The 18,511-nt window shown below is 42.9% G+C and overlaps 1 protein-coding gene across 4 annotated transcripts in view; it reads right to left on the minus strand.

Annotated features, from left to right (window-relative positions):
* The window catches only part of LOC122713131 (neural-cadherin), a 180,559-nt gene extending 165,294 nt beyond the window's left edge, over nt 1-15,265 (minus strand). For 3 of the 4 annotated variants that reach the window (XM_043933302.1, XM_043933301.1, XM_043933299.1), the window contains exons 1-2: nt 14,879-15,258; nt 14,519-14,618 (exon numbers count right to left, since the gene is read on the minus strand). The gene's annotated coding sequence lies outside the window, so the exon portion shown is untranslated. Of the gene's footprint in view, nt 1-14,518; nt 14,619-14,878 lie in introns of all 4 variants that reach the window. The other variant, XM_043933300.1, reaches the window with a different exon arrangement.
* Nucleotides 15,266-18,511: the final 3,246 nt, after the last annotated feature.

Raw genomic sequence — 18,511 nt, forward strand, 5'->3', positions numbered from 1 at the left:
AAGAAATGCAACGGCCGCGCCGCCGAGGACGACAAACTCTCGACGTTGCGAGGGGTGCGAGAGCAAGAGGGCAGAGGAAGAAGAGAGGAACCGGTACGCGCGGCGAGAGCGGGGAAGGGCGGAGGAGGAGGAGGAGAAGGACGGCTGGAAGGAGGGTTCGAAACGAGGAGAGGCTCTCTCGCGGCTCTAGGAGGACGGTGAGAGGCGAGCGAAGAGGGAGACGGAGTCGGAAAGCGCGGCTGGAGCGAATGCGAGAAGGGTGGAAGGCGAACGGAGAGGAGAGGAAATCTTGGGAAAATTTCAGCGCGAAGCAAAGGAAGGCATTAGGAGAATATGAAAGAAAGGGGGAGAAAGGGCGAAAGAGAAGGATACTCGAATTGATGGAGAGAAAAGGAGAGAGAATGGCGCGGCGGCGGTGGTGTGTCTGCTGCTATGGCGGCGAGGACGAAGCGGGGATGTCAATCGATAGCGGTTGCATGCGTCTAAAGCCACCCTTCGTCGCTGTTCCTGCTGCTACGGGGGAGAGGGGCCGCTACTCGCCGTTATTGTTAGAAACAGTTAATCCGCAAAGTTGCTGGATGTTGCTCCTCTCTCTCTCTCTCTCTCTATGCCGCGCAGTTTAAAACTTTCCGAATTTAGATCGTGCGCTCGCGTCCACGATGGACAGGGTCGGCAGCCATGGTGCTTTCGAATACAAACGATCGAAACACGTTTGATTGCGCCGGCTATAATTAGAACAAACTTGCCCCGTGGGAGAAAAAAGAAAGGCTGGATACTTCCTCTTTCGATAGGTGTACGAATCCTATCGAATTCGGCGCGACGATTATTTTCATCGTCGAGTCGAGAGATTTGCTCGTCGCGGTGTTCGAGATACCGTAACGCTTTTCGCCTCCGAATTAAAAGCGTTTAAATTCAGGGATTACGAGGACGCTCCTCGTTTCAAAAGGTACACTCTCCGCTTCGTGATTTTAATTCGAGATTCTTCCTCTCTTCGCAACCTCTGTTTTCTCGTTAATAAAAAGACGTATACGGAAAAAGATTGTTAGGAAAATTGTTTTTTTTTTTTTTTTTTTTTTTAAAGAAAAATTCGAAGTAAAAATATCTCGCTTTATCGGTTTCTTTAATCTATTCGATAAATTCTACGATTCACGATTCACGTGCCAAGAATATACGTGTCGTGGCGAAACGACAACGTCCGCTCTACTGTCGCAAATTAAAAATAGTATTGCAGCGTCTGTAGTATTCTCGGATAACCGGTCGCGTCCGAGATTAAAAGAATATTTCACGGAATTTCAACGTTAGCAAAGTCCACGCGTAACTCGGTTCTACGGAGCAACGTAACAATTATCGATCCAACTTTCCTATATATATATAGACTATGCGCTATCAAGAATCTACCATTGCTGCACCGTAGAATCATTTCTTGCAACGATACAATCGTTCGAACTTGTCTCGAACAGAAATTTCGATCGAATATTGTCCATCGAATCAATCGACGTTCGACTCTGCTACTCCTCGAGTAGATTATACAGATCGATTTCGAGGACAAAGGGATAATAGTGAAAACCATTCGTTCGCGAATAAAATACGATTAATTTTAAGTTATTTTTGTTTAAAACGTTTTCGTATCGATGAATTGTTGTTGCAACGATGAATCGTAAACATCCAATTAGATATCCAATTTTAAGCTCCGATTATTACGAAAATAACGTTCGATTTATCGAATTCGTCTAACAATTTACCGATTAAACTCAACGATTTAATTCAAATTTTGAAAAACGAGATATTCTTCCCGCGAGTAATATCGCGAGTAAAATTGCGTTTTACACAAATTTGTAAAAATATCGGACGAATGGTATTACGAAATCTACGAGATATAAATACTTTTAAAGAGAAATCGTCTTCTCCGCTTCCGTATCGACGGGCTCGGATAGGCCGTGATCAGTAATAATACGAGTAATTTCACGCGTACTTCGTTACATCCGTTGCATCGTTTGTTTTTCCATTCGATCCACGAGGCATAAAATCAAATTCAGGGACTCTTAATGACCCTTAACCTCGGTTTCCTAAGTACGTAAGAATACCACTTATCGACGGCCAGAAAAAAAATAGAAAGAGAGAAAACAGACGAGTAGTTGTATATACGAGCCCTCCCCTCTTCCTCCCTTCCCCTCCTCTTCTCTCTAATCGGTAAACTAGCACTTGTAGCAAAGCTCCTTCTAACGAGCACAGTGGTCCCTCTATAACGAATGCCCCGACGTCTCGCCGATGGCTGGTGCACCAGGATTCTTGTAATAAAATAAATGGAACTTCCGTCGGGCGCGATGGAACGGCCGGAGAAATGAAACGTGACCCTCGACGAAACGCAATAGGGATCGGGGTGTTTCTTTGTGTCGAGCGAGAAAGAAACAAAAAAACTTCGTCCGTATCGTGCGCGATGAAAAAGAGCGATCAAATTTTACGATTTTCATCGTGGAACGTTCCAAACAACGTTACCTACGTTATTAACGTTTCCTTCGTTTTTTTGTCACAGAAATTGTAACCGCTTTTTTCGCTTGGAAATATACACTCGTATATTCGAGATATAACTTTTTCCATCTACGTTTCTTTCGTTTACATCGTCGCAAATTTTTCGAGTCGTTCCGGATCGAAATATTCGGAAATTTCTTCGTTCGGAACGGAAACGGATGACACGGGTGCGCGTTTCGTTCGATCCCTTTCGTTCGCGGCGTTTCGTCACGGCGTGGCGATCGAGAGAAAGATGACATTCCCCCTTCCCAACCGAAAACGCGAAAAAAAGATGGTTGGGCGTAACCCAGCTAGGGAGGAGCACGCTGAGTCACGAGCAAGAGATTTATGGGATTTTACACGCTCATAGGGAAAACGATTTCCACGTGAATCGTTTCATCGACTCTTTCGCCAGCTCAACTGAGATTCGGCCACTTTTGATTCAAATTGATCGTTCCGAGCCGTCTGGCACGCCATCGATTATTAAACTTAATCGGTAATTAATCAAAGACTCGGTTCCGCCGTCACCGTGATCCCCACTTTTTCACGCCCTTTTTATTCACCGTCCGATCCGACTACGCGATATAAAAAGATTCTTAAATCTTTTAGATAAGATCGATAGATGGGATAGAAAGAAGCGAGGGGAAAAGATTGCATTATTACAGGAGGACGAGGCGAATACGAAATTTCGTTTCTTTAGGATCGATCGAGGCTTGCTTACGCGCAATCGTAGGAAATAGTTGCGAGTAACTATTCAGGCATTATCGGCGTTCCAACGTCGTCTTAATTCCAACGATGCATCGATGGAACTCGCGCCACCCGAATCTTATCGAAACCACGACGACCATTGGGGGGTAATCTAATCGATTAATTAGCATCCATAATTGACCCGAATCTAACCCTCCTCTCCTATCCTATACATATATATATATACATATATAAACGTGGCGGCAAGTCGTTTATTTAGAAACGTGGCAGCAATTTATGCACTCCGGGGATTTGGCGGAGAGCGGTACTCCCGCGGAAATTTCTCCACCATCATCGCATCGGGGCTATAAAACTGTTCTGATCCACTTTGCCCCTCATCCTCCTCCGCGAATATCGCCCGGGAATAAGAATCTTACGCCTAAGTGGATCGGGCCAATTCCGGGGTAACGCGCTTATTCGCCCACGTATTCGCGGAAGGAAAATTTGTGCCCGGCCTGGTTACCCCATAAACGAAATTCCCCCGCATTAACCGCCCCCGTAATCGAACGATCCCTCTTAATAAACAGACGAGCAGTATAATCGATCTCGAGAACTCGTATCGCGATTTTCGCCATTTCTTTTACTTTTGTAAAGAAAATTAGTCCCGTTTTCAACTTTGGTCTCCTCGGCTTGGAGAGCAGGGATCAAAGGGGAAACTATATAGGAGAGGCTCGCGGGTTTCGTCGTTTCTCTAGTTATTATAACCCTTGGAAGGGTGAACCTCTTCGAGACTCCAACTATTCTCCCCAAGAGAAGGTGGATAGATAGCGTTCATCGAGGCGGTCGTCGATCGAGGAAAGAGAGAACCGAGTTGGTTCAACGTACGGGTTTTTTTTTTCTTTTTTTTTTTTTTTTATTTTTCCTCCTCGCTCGGGGATGGGAAAGGTTAACGCACAGTCGCGTCATCGTTATTAGTTAAGCTCGATCGTATTTAACGATGCGCGAGCTGCTCTTCGTATATCGCGTTCAAAATGCAAATTAACGTTGAAATTGAGTTTCGCGCGCAAAAAAACTCTGATTATTGAGTTAATTAAACGCTCTATTACGCCCGAACGTGGCTCGCTGTTTAACGTGCTAATGAATTAAATGACCGAGCGCTCGCCCGTTGAATTGGCAAGAATTTATTTTCAACGTTGCCTCAACTTTGCTCGAGTCCCATTTATCGCTTCGATATATTCGTAAGACTCGCTTCTCCTCCCAAAAAATCGCGCGCAAACCTCGATTCTAAACACGGATTAAGACGAAAGTTAAGATGATATTCTTCTCCCCAAGAGAAGGTTGCAGAAACATCGTTTCGAGTTGGAAGAAGAGAGGAGGAGGAGCGCGATGGTCGATACACTCGTTCCTCCCGTCGTTTATAGTTGGTTTCCACGAACCCTTGGCGGAAGGGTTTAAAATAAAAGAAAGGGTTAATTGGCCGAGGGGCGAGAGGAGGATGTTTGGACGCGTGGCGGGAGCACGTAGAACAAAAGGGCAGGATCTCCTCCTCGCAACGGCGAGCCCTCTTCACCTTGGGCGAAGGACTCGAGTAAGCGAGGCAGCTTTCAACGACTCGACGCTCCATCCGCGCCATATGGCGTCACCAACTTTTATAATAGACGCGCATAGTGGACGCGTAAAATTGTTCGCAGCGGGGTGGGTCTCCCTCTCCTTTTCCCAACGTATTCCGACCCACCGCGATTCTCTTTCAAAATTCGGTTAGAAAGTAGTCGGATCCTGTTATTAACCTTTGCATCAACGACGCGGCGCGTTCACAGTCGGGCGTCGGCGTTTCGTTCAACTTCAAAGCCTCTCGAATTAGCGCCATCTTTTGTCCGAAATCATCGCCGTCGTGAAAACGTACGTAATCCCCAGAGAAATGCTCATTTAAGTTAAGAATACGCTGCGAAACTATTTTAACGCGTACGAGAAAATCTACTTGCCCGATTCGGCTCGGCTTAATTGACAACCCCCGAGTCCACCTTCAGCTGAATATAAAACGTTCACGCGTCGTCATGAAAGCGGTCTTCTTCTCCTTTCGTCGAGGTTGCGCGTGAATGCACATCCGGTCATTCCAGCCGAACGGGAAAACCGAGCTTGAATGAGTTGTTTAGAGTTATTCAGACTATTCATCGTGTATTTCAGTCGAGAAATTTATTTATACGTCCGAGTCGTCGCAGCTCCACGCTCGTAAAATAGACGTAGCTTATTTGTATACGTTGCAGCGATCCAGCCTCCCGATAACTCCTATCGCGGTGTTAATTAACACCAAGGATCGTGTCTTCGTAGGAGGGGACGAAAAAAATACACGAACGAAGAGTGAATCCATCCATCCATTTTCTCTCCCTCTTCGTCGTAAGAAAAAAATAATTTTACGAATCACCCGCATCGATTCGATCCCCTGGAAGAGGGATTCTTCACTATTGGCAGATACGCGATGGCGCACAGCTGCCGGAACTGAATTCGGGATTGAATCATCCGCGCCGCAATAATCCGAAGCTATTCCCTATTTACAAAATTGCAGCGGCCGAGTGTCTTTGTCCTCCGCCCCTCCATTGACGACACCCCATTGTTGCGAGTCGCACGCACCGATTCTCCCCTTCCCCGATATTCCCCACGAGGATACATCCACCCTTCGACGAGTTATTGGCTCGCGTGCGGACGCGTACCCTAATTAGTTGGAATGCCTTTCCCCCCTCGAGCGAGCCCCCCTCCCGTTCCATTGCCTCGGTTCAAGGTCATCGAGGACCACGTCCAACCGAGACGACGCGAGTCGAACGAGATTATGGGTCGAGGAAACCACCGGGTCTTTTTATCGAGCTTCCGAGCATTTAAGAGGAGGAGAGGAGCGACGAGGAATGGAACGAAAAAACTTGGGTCGCGGTTAAAGTTGAACGGCACGGATGTGTCGGTAAGAGAGGAAACTGTTTCGTTTTTTTCTTACGTTGAAACCCTACGCTTCGATTAATCCGATCCGTGTATTACGTAACTTGTCCTCGTCGCCCTCGTGGTCTCTTCTCGTGGAGTACGATTATTATTTAGACTCGAGGTTCAAGGAAACGAGTATTACTCGTTTACTCGTCGAAAATGGAACAAGGAGAGCAATCGAGGAGGAGATCGTCCCGTCTATTTCCGGTCGAGGAAAAACCTAACGATCCGAAAGTTGCGGCTTCTTTATACGCCGCAAGATTTTTATACTCCACTCGTGAAACCCATCGAGGAATCTATCCAATCATTGTATAAAAAGGAATTGGTTTTTTTTGGCTAAACGATAACCTGAGAGTACCTTCTAGCGATAACTCGGATTGTTATCGTCGACCTGTATCGAGTAACTTGGATTTTTAATTAACGAAACGACCTATCTTTATCTTCTTTTTCCCACACGCGTATCGTCGATCTTCCTTTCCTTCGAATGGATTGACGAAGAAAAGCATGTCAATTTCGTTATGCGTGGTTAAACAATTGGGAACGTAGGTACTCTCGTTTGACGAAACGTTCGATAAACGCTTAAACGATCTGTCTTTACGTCCCAGACGCGTATCTTCCTTTCCTTCGAATGGATTAACGAAGAAAAGCATGTCAATTTCGTTATGCGTGGTTAAACAAGTGGAAACGCAGGTACTCTCGATAAACGAACACGCTATTCCCTCCTTCTCGCTCGACCATGAGTTGATCTCGCTCTTGCAAATCGAGTAAGACCAATTCCTAGAATCCATTTAGATCGAATGCAATTGTCGTGAAATCGGCGGTGAAAAAAATCAGAGCCACGAGAATCGAATGCGATCGATGTTGTTCGTTGAATTATCCCCCCTCCCCCTCCCCCCCTATCGCTCGTTTTCGGTGAACCACCAGTAATGATGTACCAACAATGGCCGTTTACGTGAGCTGAAATCGCAAAGCGATTCGAATAGGTAGTTTCCCCTCGTGGACGATGACAAATCTCGTGTCGCGATTCCGCAAGCTTTCGTCTGCGTTCGATCGCGTTCGACGATGGGCAAGTAAAGGCAAGTAAACCGTGTGCTTAATTTAACGGTGATCAACGCGGTTAAAGCTGGTTCCAACTTTACTCTCTCGCTTCTTTTCCAGAAACGCAAGTTTCCAAGTTTGTCCAAGTTTCCGCTGTTCCAAGAGCAGCAGCTTTGTTTCCAATTTTCCGATAACCCGTTCAATTTGCTAGAGTTATACCAAACTTGGATTTGGCGAGAGAATATTTAACGAACGTATCGGGTGGATACTTTGTTTCTTCGTTCGTCCCCGTAAGATGGGAACGAAACGACGACGAATGGAAACTCGAATGCGAATCCAATTGCTTATTTATTTTTTTCTTTTTTTAAGAGCGAATCGATTTAAATCTATCCCTTTAAGGAATATTTGAGCGACGAATAACGGAGCTAGATGCAAAATTTAGGTCGATATGGATGAGCAGAGGTTGTCTTTTTTTTTTTTTTTTTTTTTTTCCTCCTCTCTATTCAAAGGCCGTGTTTTGTAACTCTACGATTGTATTTACGGAGGCGTAACACGGTGCAATTAAGGAAGAGCGGTTAATGCATGTAAACAAAGTCAATTTACAGCCTTTTATTCCGCGTTATTCAGCGGCAAATGATATTATTCGATCACGCTCGTTTAGATTAGATCGGCCTCGTCGCATTTGCGTCCAAGCTCGAGAAAATTGAACTCGGCGTGCACAAACGATAGATTAAAAGATTCTTCGGGCGAATTGGATAAAATTACGACAACAAAGAAATCACGAACATTGCGATCGAATCGCAAAGTTTCAGATTGAATGCAATCTGTTTTTGCACGCAAAAACGCAATGAAACGCATCGATCATAAGTTGACAACCTTTTGTTCCTACCTGCGATATATCAATGATAATAGATCGCAAGAAAAAGCGATTCTCCGTCATAAATCTTTAGTGCGACGCGTATCGATCAAGGGGAAAAAATTAGGTTAAGAAGGGCGAGCGAAAAAATTCTCGAGATATCGTCCGACTTTCTTTTCAGAACAGACACGCTTGATATTGTTCCATCGAACCGAAGAATCCTCGTAATTCGGCCATTGGAACTGCGACGGCCGCGCGATCGCGAAACGAATAATCTGAAAAAGTTAGGGGTTCGAAAGAGATTCGCCTTTTCTGCGAATATTAACGCGAAGAGCGGGATATCGAATCGAGGAAAGTTTAAAGGCAGCTACTACGATTCGTAAGGAAAAAGCTCGAAACGATTATTCCTTCGTTTCCGTCGAATGTCTTCTGTTAAATTATTAATTATTTTCTGGAGTGAGGCGAGTTTCCGTTCAGCTCTAATTATTTCGGAATAAACAACGAAATATTTCAACGAGAGGGGCAAAACGGGGGGAGGGGGGGGAGGGGAGGAGATTTCATAAATTCGCTGGTTGAACAATAGGTACGGTGCACGCGACTAACGCTCGCCATAATTCGCCGAGCTTTCGAGCTTTCGTGGCTCGAAAATCTTTTTTTTTTTTTTTTTTTTTTTTTTTTTTTTTTTTTCGTTTCCGCTACGTCGCAAAAGGTAAAGAATGGCACAAACGAATCAAGATCGCTTGGAAATGTTCCGTGACGAATGATATAAATCGTTAAAAGAATTTCTAGGGATGCATAATTTTGCTGGTGATCATAAAATTAATTGTTAAATTAATCGAGAATGATTACGTTCAATGGGATGTAATGGAATCTGTTCCATCCATATTTCGAATTAACGGAATAAATCTATTAATTTCGACGAGAAATTAAACTATTATCGAAAGAATTTAGACATAATTGAAAGAATAATGTAAAATAATTACGTTAATTTATCTTCATCAAAATTCGAAATACGATAATATATACGTTTTAAACGAGCCGTAAATCTTGAAAAAAAAAAAAAATTCCAAATTTCCATTCGCGATTATACGATCGTTTAAACGGAACAATAACAATCGTATTTTTTTCGCATAAAAAGGATAAACGCGAGATAGAAGAGGAATCGGTCGAATCTATCAATTTCCAAGTAGCGCGTTAATTTATTTCGTTTGAGAAAAAAAATCGAGAGAGAGAGAGAGAAAAATAAGGTTTCGTTAATGGGAAGAGTATCTCAGACGAGTAAGCACGGTTTCAACCGCGTGGAAATCCCTGTTTAATGCGCTCGGCAAAAGTTTTTCAATGCGAAATTTCATTTCGTTTGATAATACGACCACGTATCGCGTGCCGTGACTCGCGAGACTATCCTGCTTTTTTCCAGAATAATTCTCGTGAAGGTTTCGTGGATCTCTTCGTGCACGCGGAGAAGATCGGAGAAGGCACGGTTTAATCGTAATTATAAGCGAAATATCTCCCATTAATGCGAACCGTTTTAGGTGATAAGCGAGTGATAAGCCAATTTCACCGACCGACCGACGAAAGTCCGTGTTTCGCGATTTTCTTGATTTTCGTTTCGACAGAGTAAACGTTGCATCGCGAGTAAAAACGTTGTTGGAATTTATCGTTGACCATCAAGTGGAACAACGTTTGGAAATGGAAATATAATCGAAGAACGTGTCCAGTTTCGTTTTCTCACATCGTCAAGAATATTGAGATTTATTACATTTTCGATCGTGTTACTTTCCGGGGAATAGAAAAATTATTTCGATAAAAAATACTACTATGGTACGTTTATCGATGTTATTAAACCAGCAAGAAAAATATTTTGCATTTATCCGTACGCAACAGACTGGAACATTACGTATCAAATACAATAACCCGCATGAATTGCAAATGTTCAACTACAGATTTATACATCGTGGATATATTATCCAGCTTTATTATCATTTTTATTCGTAACGTGGCGAAATAGAGTATTTTATGCGCGAGATCTGCAATTTAAAACTTCCTAACCACCCATGATTTGTAGATTCCCTTTTTTATCTACCATTTTCCGTCCAAGATGATACGAGCCATTTGCTTCTGCAAATAAACCACGAAACTGAAAGAAAGGATGGTGGAAGAAACGCGACGCCCGAAGTAGGAAGCAAATGAATGATGATTCGTACGTAAAGTTCTCGTATATATATATATATATATGCAGAAACGACAATGAACCGTAATTAGAGAAGTCGAGATGCGAGATCGGGAAGATGGAGGAACGCCCATTCCGGGTAACGGTGGCACGAAGTTGGCGCGATGATTCCAACGCGTCACAATGATATCGGATTCCCCGATGCAGGAGGAGGCAGACGCGATGGAGTCTCTGAAAGGATTCCTCCATGGCTCGTTTACGAAGACAGATAGGGCGGTACGTTAAGGGGAGAATTGGCTGGTCGAGTCGAATGTAAATTTCGTTCCTGATTCGTGGCGCGATGCATACGTGGACAAGGAAGATAAGCAGAGTCGGTGGCGACCACGCGAACGAATGCCAGAGAGAGGATAAATCTTTCGCGAAATCGTGGTGAAACCATCGTGGTTCGGTGCTCCATGCTTGCGCAGACAAGCTGCGCCATGCTGGTCACCCTTATCTTAAGAACTTGAACTTTCTTCGAGAGAGAGAGAGAGAGAGAAAGGGGGGGGTAAGAAAGTAAATTTTATCCCCGTATTTCGAAGGATTCTCGTCCGTAGGGTGAAACGGTGCGAGATGGCGATGAAACCGCCACCTTTCACGTTCGATTCCATTCTTTCTCCGTTTCCGTTTCTCACCGCTCCGTATAACCGAAATCCTTTCAAATCACATACGTCGAATATTTTTACTTCGATGGAGGAAAAGAATCGAAATTGGATTTTATAGCGTAGCATTTTCCAAAGTAGATCCAACTAATCCGATAGTGGGATTGTCAGGTTCGATGCACTCGCTCGGAGGAAATTAGTAATCGATGATGTTACCTTTCCTTTCGGAATTAGATTGGATTGCATTAGAACTCGCGAAAAACGTATGATATTTTCACCTTTCTCCTTTTGTTATCAAATTATGTATATAAAAAATACACGTACCGTTTAAAAATTCACTTTCTTCGCAAAAAAAAAAAAAAAAAAAAAAAAAGAGAAACAACATTCAAAGATATCCCGATACCGAGAACAAGTTTACTTCACACATCACAAACGTAACGGAAAACTCGGTTTTATTTTGCACAAATCGATCGAATTCTTCGAAGGATGCACACACGAGGCAAAAACACGATACGATCAACTGATTTTCCACTCGAGCTACACTACACTACGTTCGCAAGCAACGAGAGCGTCGATCGAACGATACCTCGAAGGGCATCGTTCGTGCAACTCGTCCAACTGTTTCGAATCAACCACGACTCGACCACGGCCACCACGGATACAATTTTTACTGTCGATACGACAGCCAACGAATGAACTTGGACGCGTCTTAGAAAGCTAACCGCACGCAAATGTTAAAGACTACTGTTTAACCAGGAGGGCGGGTGAACAGCGAAAGGGAAGAGAGAAAAAAGGGAGAGAGAGAGAGAGAGAGACAGAGAGAGATAGGGGGGCTCTATTCGGGGTAGGCGAGTATTCCACGCGGCTGTTGGCGCGTGCGCGCGCATTCACACGCACACATCGTCACACGTCGAAAAGTGTGCGCTACGCCAGTGTCAAATAGAGAATAATCCATTTCCACGAGACACAGACTCGAGGCTGAGAGAGATGTCACGCGCAATTTTAATAATTTTTTATATTCGATTTCCTCGAGATTTTCACACCCGTTCGATTTAGAAACGAAGATTCGTAACGTCAGTTTCAATGCTCGCGTTAATAAAATATTTTCATAATTTTAGAATTCGTTGGAAACGTATATGGAAAACGTAATACACGTTTATTTAAATTTATTTCTTCCAACTTCGAAAAATCGAAATGGAAACGAAAAGTGTAAAGCGATTGAAACGTTTCGTCGAAACACGGTTTCCCCATCCATTTGTCAAAATTTGAACGGATGGAAGCCGAAACCAGGACTTACTAACCGTTTAGAAAACCTTCCATGGACGTTATACTACTTCCGTCGTATTTCGGGACTGGCGGGCTTCCATGGATCGCCGCACGTTGCACGCCTTGGTCATTGGCCGTATTTTGCCATCTGCTACCGTGAAGCGTGGCCGCGTGTTTTGTTTTATTCGAGCTACTAGATACTTTGCATTTTTAAAGAATTTTTAAGAAACTTTTAAGAAATTTTTAAGAAAAGAAGAGATTAAATTTCGATGGAAATTACATTTTGGAAAGTAATTTGGAAAAATCGTATCCATCTGTACAAAATTTGCAATTAATTTAAAAATCGATATTCGATATTCACGGAATAATTGTCATTGATGAAAGAATATCGTTCGACAGGTAAAGATTTTCCATCCTTGAAAGAATGAGAAAAATCCAATTTCCTACACTTGACGTAAATTAACGTTCGAATTTATTTCGAGAAATAAACATGAGATTACGTAAGAGGAAGTAATTTTCGACATCGATAGAATCACAGACACGTGACAACTCGATAATTCATGACCACTCGCAACTCGATATCATCTCGCGTTTTTCACCCCTTCTTTTCATTAAGTTAAGACGAACGCGATACGATTTTCCCTAATACCACGTCCATAAAAAGGAACGGCGATACGAACCGTCGTTATATTTCTCGGTTGGACACGCCTACGAACTGGCCCTGTTTCGATCAAAGATACTTCGATCGTTCGAGAAATTCGCCAAAAGGCCTTTCTCAAATTCTTCGCGTTCCCTGCACGATTAATCCTCGCTAACTAACTAATCCTAACTAACTAATTTCCTTTAACGCCGATGATGATTTCTTCTTTTTTGAAAATCGACTGGAAAAATCGAGGAATAAGAAAAGGAGAGAAACATCGAGGAAGAAAGACGAGATGAACGAGACGGGATGAACGAGTAAAATTTCGATCCAAGTGGATGTCACCGAAATAGAAACTAGAATTCGATACGCCGAGCGTACAACGAACCGGATTGAAATACGATTTGAAGCGACGAGAATCGGTGAAAAATTAAGTACGTCCCGGTTACGATGGATCGATAAGTCGAATTTCGGGGATTTCTTGTTACATAATTGAGGAGACGCGACGTCCGCGAGAGGAACGGATGGAAAGGAACGAGTGCTTGATACGCAGCGTGATTCAACGAGCGAACTCATCGAAACGATCACCGCTAATCATTTAATTCCGTTTGGAGCGGGAAGACGAACGAGCACAGCAGCGTGGTACAAGCGTTCTCTTCGTATCGATCCGGTTCTTCCGCTTCGACCAAATTCGCGTAAACGCGCGAATCATTGGACGGAACGGCGTGGAAAACGGCGTGGGAAAGAGATGGAACGGAGAAAGAGAAGTGGAAAAAATATAGAAAGAGAGAAAGCGAGAGTGGGAGAGAGAGAGAGGGAGAGAGAGAGAGAGAGGGAGAAGGAGAGCGCGATCTCCCGTTCCGACTTCACGTGGCTTCTATTGATTTACTACTACGAGGCGCTGCTTTTGCGAAAGAACCGCAAAGTCTCGTAGAGTGAAAAGTTCGCCGGCGATCGATCCGCGCTGTCACTCGGAATCGTATCCTCCCCGTTGTCTCGCGTATAATCATGCTAGCACCGCAACAGTCTGCTCCAACGGTTCAGTGACACGATGCGCTATACCGACACTGCTTTAGACTGGCTTCAGGGAATCGACACCGGCTGTTTCCGCAACGAAGCAACATCGTTCGTCTACCTCGTCGTCGCGTTTCACCTTTCAATTTATATATCGTTCTTCGATCGTAAAACTTATTTCATCCATTCACGAAAAAAGAGAGTGGATAAAATCACGAAACGACGTTTCAACAGAAGTTACGATCTCTCTCTCTCTCTCCCTCTCTCTCTCTCTCTTTCTCTCTCTCTCTCAGCAAAAATTTCTCGAACGTCTATTTCGTTCGAAGTTTAAAAATATATATATATATGAGAGCGTAGGAAGACATTGGGTCAAAGTGTGTCACAAGATCGCGTAAGAGTTCACCTGCCGTCAGAGGGTGACAAACACCAAGGACAAGCAAGCGAGAAAGAGTAAACGTGTAGGTGCGTGTGCGTGCGTGTATGTGTGTGTGTGTGTGTGTGAGAGAGAGAAAAAGAGAAAGGGAGGGGAAGAGAGATAGTAGGCGAAGGGGTGGAAAAACGAGCAGGTCGCAGGCCGCAGGGCGTACGGGCTACATCCGTACCTCCTTACTTCGGCAAAATCAATAACCTGTTTGGGGGTGTAGGAGAGAACCTAAGGAGAGAGGCCATAGCACGGCACCGCCGCACTAGGTAGCACTATGAGAGAGCCAGGTGTATCGTAAAATACGTACGCGAATGTCCAGGTGCGAATGTCGAAGGCGTCACTTGCCCCGGAAACGCTCGTGATCGTGTCGCGTACGTAACCGGCACCACCCCCGAATGTCCTGGCACCTGGAAACGTTCGTTGAATATCACTGGCCAAACTCCTCCGACTCCCCCGATCGGTACGACTCCAACGGAAAACGAAACACGTATATATATGTATATGTATGTATATAAGTATATATACGTACATATATATATATATATATATATTTTTACTGACACGACCGGCGTTCACAAATGTCTAGCTCGCGAAAAAATATATTTCGCAGGTTCGATAACTCTGTAACGTTTAGCCGTTGACACCAGGCAGCTCACCCCACACGCACCGGTCTACGATATCGAGGTTGGAATCCTTGGAAATCTTTTCTCCGGTAACTCAGAATCCTGCTACGTTCGCACTGTCAGCAGAGGTCTCCCCCTTCCAAACCCTTGCGCCTCCTGTTATCATTGCCCACCACCTCGCGGATAGAGAAGGAACGTCTCGCGATCCGAATCGCGCGCTCTTCTCCACACCTAGGGAAAACAGAGAATTCACCAGCCCGACGACGCGGAACGCGACGAAATCGGGACGGATCGCGTCCACCGTGGGTGGACACGGGTTGAAACACGGACGACTTTTCCTCTCGGATCCGACCACTGTTATCCCTCCCTTTCGACAGAGAGACGAGTTACCAAGAGACGGAGAAACACGGACGCGGCACGCGCGTTTCGAGCTGTCGCGGCTGTGGGGCGCGGACCACTACCTCGACGAGCCTCCCGGATCGTTGGATAAAACTCGGTGGGGCCGTTCCGGTCGGCGTGCGAACTCCCCACTCTCTCTCTCTTTGCCCCTACCACGCACGCCACCGTCCCTTCTACTTCTCTCTCGCTTCTCTTTCCTCTCTTACTTTCCAACGGCCACCCCCACCTGCGCTTTCCCGACCATCTCCTCGTCGCGACGCCGTCACCCCTCGACCCTGCAGGGTGCGCCCGCGCACCACCACCACCACCACCACCACCACCCATGCACTTGGCCCGTGTGCCGTTACCACCGCCGTTGACCGACCGCGTCATTCGTGCCAACGTGTGCGATCGGGGATGGAGATTAGACGATGCTGCGTCACCGAGCAAACGTCCGTTTAGGAGGAAGGAAGCGTCGCCTCGCTTGACCCTGGCCCGTCGATCCACCACAATTATCGAAATATTTACGCGCGTCCACCGTTGCCGATCGATCCATCCGAATCTCGATTCATCGAATGCTTCCGATTCGCCAAGATTCGCGTTTATAACTCGTGAAATATCGGTTCGATGTGATAAGATTGCCGAGGGGATGGAGATTGATGATGGTGCGACGCGATCTTCCTCGCTGCTTCGTCCTTCCAACGTCCCGCTATCGTTTAAAGAATTCCCATTCCGGTTTATAGGCGGATAAATTTGGTCTTACGTTTAGGATCGTTACGATAAGTAAGACGTAAGTATTAAGATTAATAGTTGAAAAATATCCAATCTTGTTAGAACGTATACTTTATTCGATAATCATATGTAAACGGAAAGAAAAAATTGGAGGATAAAATATATCTTAAATATTCTTCCGTTGGTTGTACAACTGGTTCAACTGAAACGAATGCAACTGGAAAATATTTAGTAAAATTCGTAATAAAAGTAATTAGTTTTTCTAGAAATTTTTTTTATATATTTTTATATTTGTAACAAATTAAATTAGCAACAAATCGAATTGATAATTTAAAAAAAATAATTTATATCTGGAAAATACATTAATGTGATAAAAATCGAATTATCAAAACAATGTTAATAATCAAAATTATTTATAATCTTTACCTTGATTATTAGGATCTTCGTTTCAGCTATGTTTTACGAATGATTTTGGGCAAAATTGTAAATGTTACTTCAAAAAACGCGTTAATTCATCAACGCAACACTAATTGAAAAAAAAATTAAAACAATCGCGATATTGTATAAGTAATATTAGAAACACCATGAAATAAATTCAAGTTCGAATAAAAAAAAATTATAAGAAATCATATTAATTTATGATCGAAGAAATTAAAAATAATTGCAAAATTTTTTATATCGCAAAATTAATTTAAACCGAAATTCTTTTTCTCGTAACTTTAACTCAAACCGTAATTTATTCATCGCAACATTAATAAAAAATCGCGATTTGCCCACGACTAGACGATGACTGAATAATGATTGGATAATGACTAAATAGGCCAGCATGCAAATCGGCCAGACAATGCAACATTTACTACAATATTACTAAAACGAGCACAGTGACAAAGTAGTAACAATGGCTTCCCATCCTTTGGATCTAAAGAAGATCCAAAAGATGAGAAGCCATTCGTTGCAGCCCTCTTCGTGACAATTTGTCGGGCCTCTTCTTCCTTCTTCGAGCGCAATGCCCGCTGAAACTTAAATCTAGGCTCGAGATTTCCTATCCGAATAAAAAAAAAATCGCGGAATCTAAAAGCGGAAGCATATGGACGATCAACGATCGCAGCGATCATTGCCCGTACATGTGCAAAATCTCGAGCGCAACGTTCGTTTCGAAATTTCCTTCGCGATCACGACCGCGAAATTCGAAAAATCGATGAGGAAAATCAGAAACAAATGGCATTCGTCTTAGCTCTCGATTTTTCAAATTTGATTTCCTGAAACAGGTTGCCACGCGAAAACGCGCCTACCCGATCAGAGACTGTGACAACCTGCCCGGCCCTACCTACTTATAATTAATATACCACACCAGAAACATACTACCTATCCTACCTAGCCCTATATTTAAAAAAATGTCAAAACAGGCACACCAACACACTCATTCCACGATTCTCACGCATAACACTCGGGCGCAAAATGCCTACACTAGGGAAAGCGTCCCGGGACGTCTCCGACACCCGAGCTTGACACGCTACTTTCATACTCTAACTTTACGTACCATTTTTCCTGAAATCGATTGACGAATGTTAGCGATCATTGCGTGAAAGCCAATCAAATTTCCTACATATATATGCTAATTTTAATTGTAAATATTCAGATCAATCCAAAAAGTAATAGTTAAAACGACGCAATTCCACAACCTAATGCCACACACACACATATACATACAATGTGGAAAATACGTCGTGCACGATACACTAAGTCATCGTCAATCGCTTAAAAATTATTATTATTAGCTTATAAATTAAGTTCATCATGCCCATTGTCTCTCTCCCACCCAAGTAACGCCTGGGCACGTGAGTGAGATCCTGACATTGGATATGGAAAGGATTAAACCTGAAAATCCTGAGCTAAAAATAGTATAATAATATATTTGTTTTTATCTAACGGATTAATTTTCTTAATATTGATTTTACTTCAAACTTTAATAGATGTATTATGAATTCAATGAATTATGTACTAATAATTTGTTAATTTATTATTAATTAAAGAAAAATATATATTATAAGAATAAAAAATTCATTTTGTGACAATTATAATAAGAAAATAATAATAATAATAAGGAATATTTAATTATAAATGAAATATTAAATGGAAGCAATCCTCAGGCGATCTCTTCATCAAAGCATATTTTCGAAAATACAAAATTAGCATTTAAAACTTTTAGCTTTGATTTTGAAATCTACCTGCCGCGAAATATCTTCTTGCACATAAAATTTTATACATTTCTATACGAAGGAAATAGAATTAAATTTATATATTTATTATAATAATTAAATAATTAAATCCAATTACATTATAATGAAATAAAAAATGAAATTAAAAATTTTTTAATAATGATAATATACATTATCATCATTAATCTACAATAATTAAGATTTGCAACGAAATCAGAAGATATTCTGATTTCTTTACTAAAAGATATTCGATCAAAATTTAATTTAATTATATTAAAATTTATATAAAATTAATTATCAAAATCATCAAAACACGATATGCAAGAAAATCCTATCCTGATCTAATAA

This window comes from Apis laboriosa, unplaced genomic scaffold (assembly GCF_014066325.1).
Source record: "Apis laboriosa isolate Shangri-la unplaced genomic scaffold, ASM1406632v1 scaffold22_cov146, whole genome shotgun sequence".
Lineage (NCBI taxonomy): Eukaryota > Metazoa > Arthropoda > Insecta > Hymenoptera > Apidae > Apis > Apis laboriosa.